This window comes from Phyllostomus discolor, chromosome 3, assembly GCF_004126475.2.
Source record: "Phyllostomus discolor isolate MPI-MPIP mPhyDis1 chromosome 3, mPhyDis1.pri.v3, whole genome shotgun sequence".
Lineage (NCBI taxonomy): Eukaryota > Metazoa > Chordata > Mammalia > Chiroptera > Phyllostomidae > Phyllostomus > Phyllostomus discolor.
Window position 1 is genome coordinate 186309874 of NC_040905.2, and position 6878 is coordinate 186316751.

Consider the following 6878-nt stretch of genomic DNA (forward strand, 5'->3'; position numbering starts at 1 on the left):
AGCTGGTTTCTTTGGCGTTTTTATGTTAGTGTTTATTGAGGAGGGAGTGCACAAGTGTGTAGAATCCAAAGCATTTACATCCAATTTCATTCTTGATGACTGCGGGAGTAAATGAAGTAGACTTTTTTTTTTTTTTTTAAGATTTTTTTACTTGCTTACTTATTTATTTATTTATTTATTTATTTATTTATTTATTTATTTATAGAGAGGGAGGGGAGGGGGAGAGAGAGAGAGAAACATCAATGCGTGGTTGCTGGGGGCCGTGGCCTGCAACCCAGGCATGTGCCCTGACTGGGAATCGAACCTGCGATGCTTTGGTTCGCAGCCTGCACTCAATCCACTGAGCTACGCCAGCCAGCACTGAAGTAGACTTTTTAACAATAATGTTTGAAATTCAGTGCTCTAGAGCCCCTGAAAGCAAGTCAAAGTGATGTTAGATTCAAATAATAGTTGAATTAAGGAAAAGTAGATACTCTAATAAAGGAAAAGGCCTCACCCTGAGTCCCGGGAGATCTGAATTCTAGTTCTGGCTCTGCCACTGATTTCCTGGGTGACTTTGTGTTGACCTCTAGATCACCTCCCAGTCTATAAAGTTGGGGGTGGGGGTGGCCAAATGGCTTTTGAAGCCTTGCAGCACTGATGGTCAGTGACCCTCACTGCCAGGAAGGTCTGAAGGGAAAAATGGGCTTTGCACCATGGCTGAATCATGTAGGGTTTGACTGACAGGTGAACAGAGAGTATGGTTTGTTACCAAGACAGGCGTGCTAAGGAGGAATGACATGTGAAAAGCCTGTCGGAAGAGCTGGTAGGCACAGCCTGAGGTCAACTCGGCTTTTCCAAAAGATGGAAATTTTCTCTATTCTTACAGGTCTTTGTGGGGAGGGGTAAGATATTCTACAGTTTGCATTTAATGACTCACCCATTTAATAGATGTGTGACTGCATTGTCAATATTTTTGTAATGAAAGATTTGAGGATTGCTTTAGTAAGTCTTAGCTATAAACTGAATGAGGGGATTTTATGCATGTAAATGCAATATTAAAAACTGGAATCTAATTTGTATTTGTATCTAGGAAAAGTTATGTAGTGTTATTGGAACCCCCAAATTGTGTGTTTTAAAAGTGAAATCTCTAGTCTAAAATGGAGTTTGCTTTTTGCAAAGGAAATTCAAGAAAATTGGATTTCTGGTTTAGCAGATATTAATTTTCTCCAGTTACAGGACTTATCTGCCATTTGGCAAATTCTCGATACATTACAAAGCATTTTCTTCTGTAGCCTAAGTGTCTACACTAAGTGTTTACACTTAGGCTTTGCAGCTGTCAAATATGAAACAGTAACTTTGAATGATTATTTTTCCTGCTTTTCCAAGTTTACAGAACTTTCCAATATCTACCAAGCACCCAGGATATGCCAGGCTCATGGCTGGGCAAGAGGGAGGGACAAGCCAGCCCTTAGGGTACTCAGAGCAGGGAAGTGAAGACATAGAGTGATATTTACTAGGACTAGAGTAAGTAAGTAAGTGTTAGGATAATTCAGAGGCTGGAAAGGTGGCATCCGATGAGCAGGATTGCTGAAGTTTCCTGGAAAGGAAAGTATTTGGGCCATATAAGCAAATATGCATAGGGTTTAGAAATAGGAGAGAGAATACAGCATGATGAGTTAGAGGGTAGGGATTGTTGAGTACATTTAGATTCAAATAGGGAAGTCTGACTAGTGAATGAGAAGGAATAAGAAGAGGAATGGCCAATGAGACTGGACCAGTAATTTGGGACCTTTCCCTAGAGGGTTCTGAAAGTCAAACTGTGTGCATTCACTTCATAAAATGTCAACTTGGCCTACTGTATGTGGTATGTCTAGGGAATTACCAAGCCAGGTTTTCATTTCTACCGCTTTTTTTTTAATTGAGTTATCCAGAATCCTGTGACATTCTGACCTGTGGGAGGCCTCTGAGGCTCCGCTGTTCTTAACCAAAGACAATTTTCAAATTTTTGAAGAAGCAAGTTTGTTGGTGATAAGCTCACAGGGCAGACATTTCTGGAGCTGCCTCCCATGTGAAGGAGCTCTTGGAATGGGTTTGCCTGCAGCTTTCGCAGCCAATTTTTGGGTTATAAAATGAGCTGAGTGGGAGCTGAGATGGGCTGGATGACTAGTCTCCACTGGGTAGTAGAGGCATCTCTTTTACACATGCGTGCGCCCTCCAGCCAGAGCAGCAGCCCTGTCCCTGGGTGATATGCTGGAAACCATGATTGCATTGGAATCATTTGTCCTTTAATAGTGAAAGAGCTGGAACCATCGCTCATTGTGGAGATTAGGAAACAGGCACAGGAGAGAGATGAGCTGTTTTCAACATTGTGCCTTTACCCTGAATTCACTCCTGCTACAGGAATCCAGGACCTGAAAAGTGACTGACACTTGTACAAATACAGACAGGCCATCTCATGGAAGGTGCTGGTCCCCCACCCCACCAGCAGGACTCCTCCATCGCACATGAAGAGAGTTAGAGCAGGGTCAGTCCTTTGCACCCCTGGCACTTCTCTTTGGGGTACACTACCCTGCCGCCAGAGAAAGGTGAGAGAAGCACAAAGGTTCTGCCCTCAGGCTATGACCTTCTCCTCTCTCCAGCCCTGTCAGGTTGTGCTGACATCAATTTTAATGAGGCTGGTGATACCACTGTGTTGACAGTTTGAAAAGGGAGTCAAGTTACCAGCCCTCTTAAGCTTTGGCCAGCCCAACAGTTGCTCTGCAGGAAAACCACCAAGACTACAGGAAGTGTGGAAGTTCTTCCCAGAGCCAATTAGGTCAGCTTCGTGATCTCTGACCATGTACTTGACAACTTGTCTCAGTGCTGGGGAGGGCATATAGGGAAAAGAAAATGACTGAAAGTTACTCCGATGAAAGGGCTTGACCCCAGGCAAGGAGGGGTTTGGAGAGAGAGAGAGAGTGTGTGTGTGTGTGTGTGTGTGTGTGTGTGTGTTATGGCACCACCCCCACCCCAGCCCTGAGAACGCAAGAGTGGAGTCGGGAGGGAGACCTCAATCCAAACACCTGTTCTAGCCCCAGCCTGGCTACTGGCTGGTACGTGACCTTTCTGAGTCACTTTTCCTTCTGTGAGTCTTCATTCAGTTCCTCACCTCAAACTACGGGCCCAGCCCTGGCTGGTGGCTCAGTTGGTAGGAGTGTCATCCTGTACATCAAAAGGTTGCAGGTTTGACTCCCAGTAAGGGCACATACCTAGGTTGTGGGTTTGATTTCCAGCTGGGGCACGTTGGGGTGCTGCGGCAGGCAACCAACTGACATTTCTCTCTCCCCCATCCCTGTCACATCAATAAGCATATCCTTGGGTGAAGATTAGAAAAAAAAAAATACAGGGCCCAAGCTAAAAGAGCTTGCAGCTGTGTAAGTCTGAATGTGCTACATGCCAAGTTCCAACCAGCAACAGGGATTCTGGTAGTTAGTTACTCATGCCATCACTCCCAGTCACCCCAGCACCCTGCCAAAGAGAGGTAAGGGTTTGGGGGCTGGTGGAAAATGCCCCCTGTGCTTTGGGCTCAACAGGATAGAAAGGGGTAGACCTGTATGTAGCAGGAGACCAGAGCAGAAGCTGGAAAGGTCATTAGGAGAAGGCTGAATGAGGGCTGTACCCCCAGAACTGACAGAGAATGAGGTGTTTTCCAAAAACTGCAATAGGAATCCTAGAATGTGGTTTTACTAGTCACACTAAGCATTGCAGTCTTACCATGAGCGTGAGCATGAGCAGGATGTGTATCTACCACTAGGGGGCACTCCCGCTGCAAGTTGGGAAGGGAGCAGATGGCCATTTGTGGGAAGGATTCATTTTTAAACCTCAACCTCCTTCCCCTGCAAAGTAATACACTGCAACCACCATTTTACAGATGTGGAAACTGAGGGATTTAGAGGTGAAGGGCCTTACCCAAAGTCTGGTAGCCAGTAAACGCTGGGTCTGGCTTGGATTCCAACCCCACTCTGCCTGAGTCTAAAGTTTATACTCTTTGTCCCATGTGCCTCCTTAGGCCCTCTGGCTCCTGGCTCCAATGATGAGGAAGTTAGTGAACCTGTTTCTTCCTCCTCGGTCTAGGAGCAAGGTAGAGGCTGGCTAACAAGACCCTGTTGTTTCCAAAGGTTCAGGACAGGCAAGAACTGTAGCTAAAGTGTTCGGAGTTGGAACCATCCAGTGCTTAGGGGTGGGCAAACCATGAGCCCTCCATACTGACAACTGCTGCTCCGGGGTTGGGGAGCTTGGGTGGATCAATACTCCCCTTCCTCGTCAGGGACTCTTTCCAGAAAGCCGATTGTGGGGAGCATTTGCGTTCCCCTAAGAGGCTAAATGTGGCTGGGGAGTAAACATGAAGTCAGTTATGCCTCAGTCTTCATTGTCATCTGTCCTTTTGAGCACTTGCTCATTAAGAAAATGTTTCTTGGTACCTACTAAGTGCTAAACAGTCCAGACCCTGCTCTGAAGGGTCTCCTGGCCCTGTAGGACAGGACACAGTTACAACACCACTCAAGAAACATAAAAGGCAGAGGCCTGGTCTGTCCTGTTCACCATTGTACTGCGTGGGCTTTGCATTTTAGAGCTTAGTAGGTGCTCTAGATGTCTCCAAACTCGAAGGAGCTTGGGAGAGAGGGAACTACAGAGGAGAAGAGGCAGTTGCCATGAAGGGTAATAAGTGGATAAAGAAGAAGATCCTATGGCAGCCCAGAGAAGGTGGTTGGAGAGATGAGAAAAAGTTCTGAGAGGAAGTGCCTCCCAAGCTGAAGGACCTGCAGAAGGTGGCCAAGCATGGCTCCGTATGGTGGGGGTGGAGGAGCCGGGAGCGTGCGGGCTCAGGAAACAGCCTGTGCCAAAGCCTAGAAGTGAGAGAACCTGATCCTCTACAGGAATTTAAAAACACAGAGTAGGAAAAAATCCTACAGGTGGCTCAGTTGGTTGCAGCACCGTCCCGATGCACCAAAAGGTTGCAGTTTCAATTCCCAGTCAGGGTGTGTGCTGGAGGCAACCGATTGATGTTTCTTTCTTACATCTATGTTTCTCTCCCTTCTCTCTCTAAAATTAGTAAAACATATCCATGGGTGAGGATAAAAACAAATTAGGCAAGAATCTTACACTGGAGGAGACTTTGCAAGAGCCAAATTCTGTAGGGACTTAGCACAGTCAGGCTGGCCACTGGGGCCCCAGACCCCAGGGTCTCAGGTCTGGAACTGGGCCCTCATTCTCTACCTTAATACCCATGGGCCAGCACTCTGGGTACCCTGGTTTCTCCAAAGCTAAGCTCTTCCTTACCTCTCCTGCTAATAAAGAAAAACCTCACTGGTTTTGATCTGTTTTAAAGATCTTCCCACATGCTCTCAACCATTCCAACAGACTGAACATTGACTCATTATCCAAGCAGAAAAGCAACTTTATTTTTTATTTTTTAAATATTTTATTTATTTATTTATTTATTTAAAAGATTTTATTTATTTATTTTTAGAGAGGGAAGGGAGGGAGGGAGAGAGAGAGAGACATCAATGTGCGGTAGCTGGGGGTCATGGCCTGTAACCCAGGCATGTGCCCTGGCTGGGAATTGAACCTGTGATGCTTTGGTTTGCAGCCCGAGCTCAATCCATTGAGTTACGCCAGCCAGGGATATTTATTTATTTTTAGAGAGGGGTAAGGGAGGGAGAAAGAGAGGGAGAGAAACATCAATATGTGGTTGCCTCATGTGCCCCCAAATGGAGACCTGGCCCTCAACCCAGGCATGTGCCCTGACTGGGAATCGAACCAGAGACCCTTTGGTTCACAGGCCAGCACTCAATCCACTGAGCCACACCATCCAGGGCTACCAGGAACTTCAAAAAGAACGAGAGAGGAATGAAAATTGCATCCTTTCCTCCTTATTATAGCAAGGGAAAGAAGTACTACTTTAATTTACTGGAAGCTCCTATTAAACACAGGTAACATCAGCCTAACTTGTTTTTGTGAGATAAATGTATTTTAAAATATAATTTCTCCTTTTTCCCCTTTAAACTTAATTTCCACTTACAAACTAAGCAAAACCATAACGGTTTCTTCAGCCGAAAGTGACTGAGTTACTTTATTGTTGGGTTTCATTTTCTCTGTCACCAGGGTGTTTCGATCAGCCTCAGCCAGGTGTAAAGGCCACTTAAACCCGAGAGACATGAAGCACTGGCCGTCTAGTCTGGCACACCCACACCTCCCGGATGAGTGAGCGCCGCAGCAATCTCCTTCTTCCCCTTGGCTGCTTCCTCCTGGCCTCCGAACATGCTCTTCTTCAGAATCCCTCAACTCTGGGACCTCCACTAGCCCATGATCCATTTTTTCCATTTGCTTTTAACAACTGAACTTTCCCAAGACAAGGTCTGTTTTCTCACCTCCCCTTGGCCACCAGATCTGCTGTGAACAGTGGCCTCCTTTCTCCCAAGTCCCCCCAAGTTCTTGCTCCTCATTCTCCTGAACTATTCTGGGCCTTGGACCCTGTGAGTCTCCCCTCCTTAGGACAGTGTCACTTGCTTCTGGTCCCTTTCTCCATTCCTTCCAGGGCATCTGCACAGGGCTCATTCCTCCATACTCCTTATCCCTCCGCATACTCCCGCCTTCGGCAGTCTAATGTATCTGTGGTCTTTTCCTCCCTCAGGATGGCCCCCAGATCTCTCTCTCCTCCCAGACCTCTACTCTTGAGCTTCAGACCTGCCTCTCTTCCTGCCTGAACAGTTTCACCTGCATGTCCAAAACCTACCCATCTCACCTTCCACCCGAGAGGCCTCCCCATCTCCTTTCTGTTATTGTTGTTACTTTGCTCATCAGTTTTGGTAAGTCAAGCTGGAAACCAACGTCATGTTTTCTTTCAAATTGGTTTT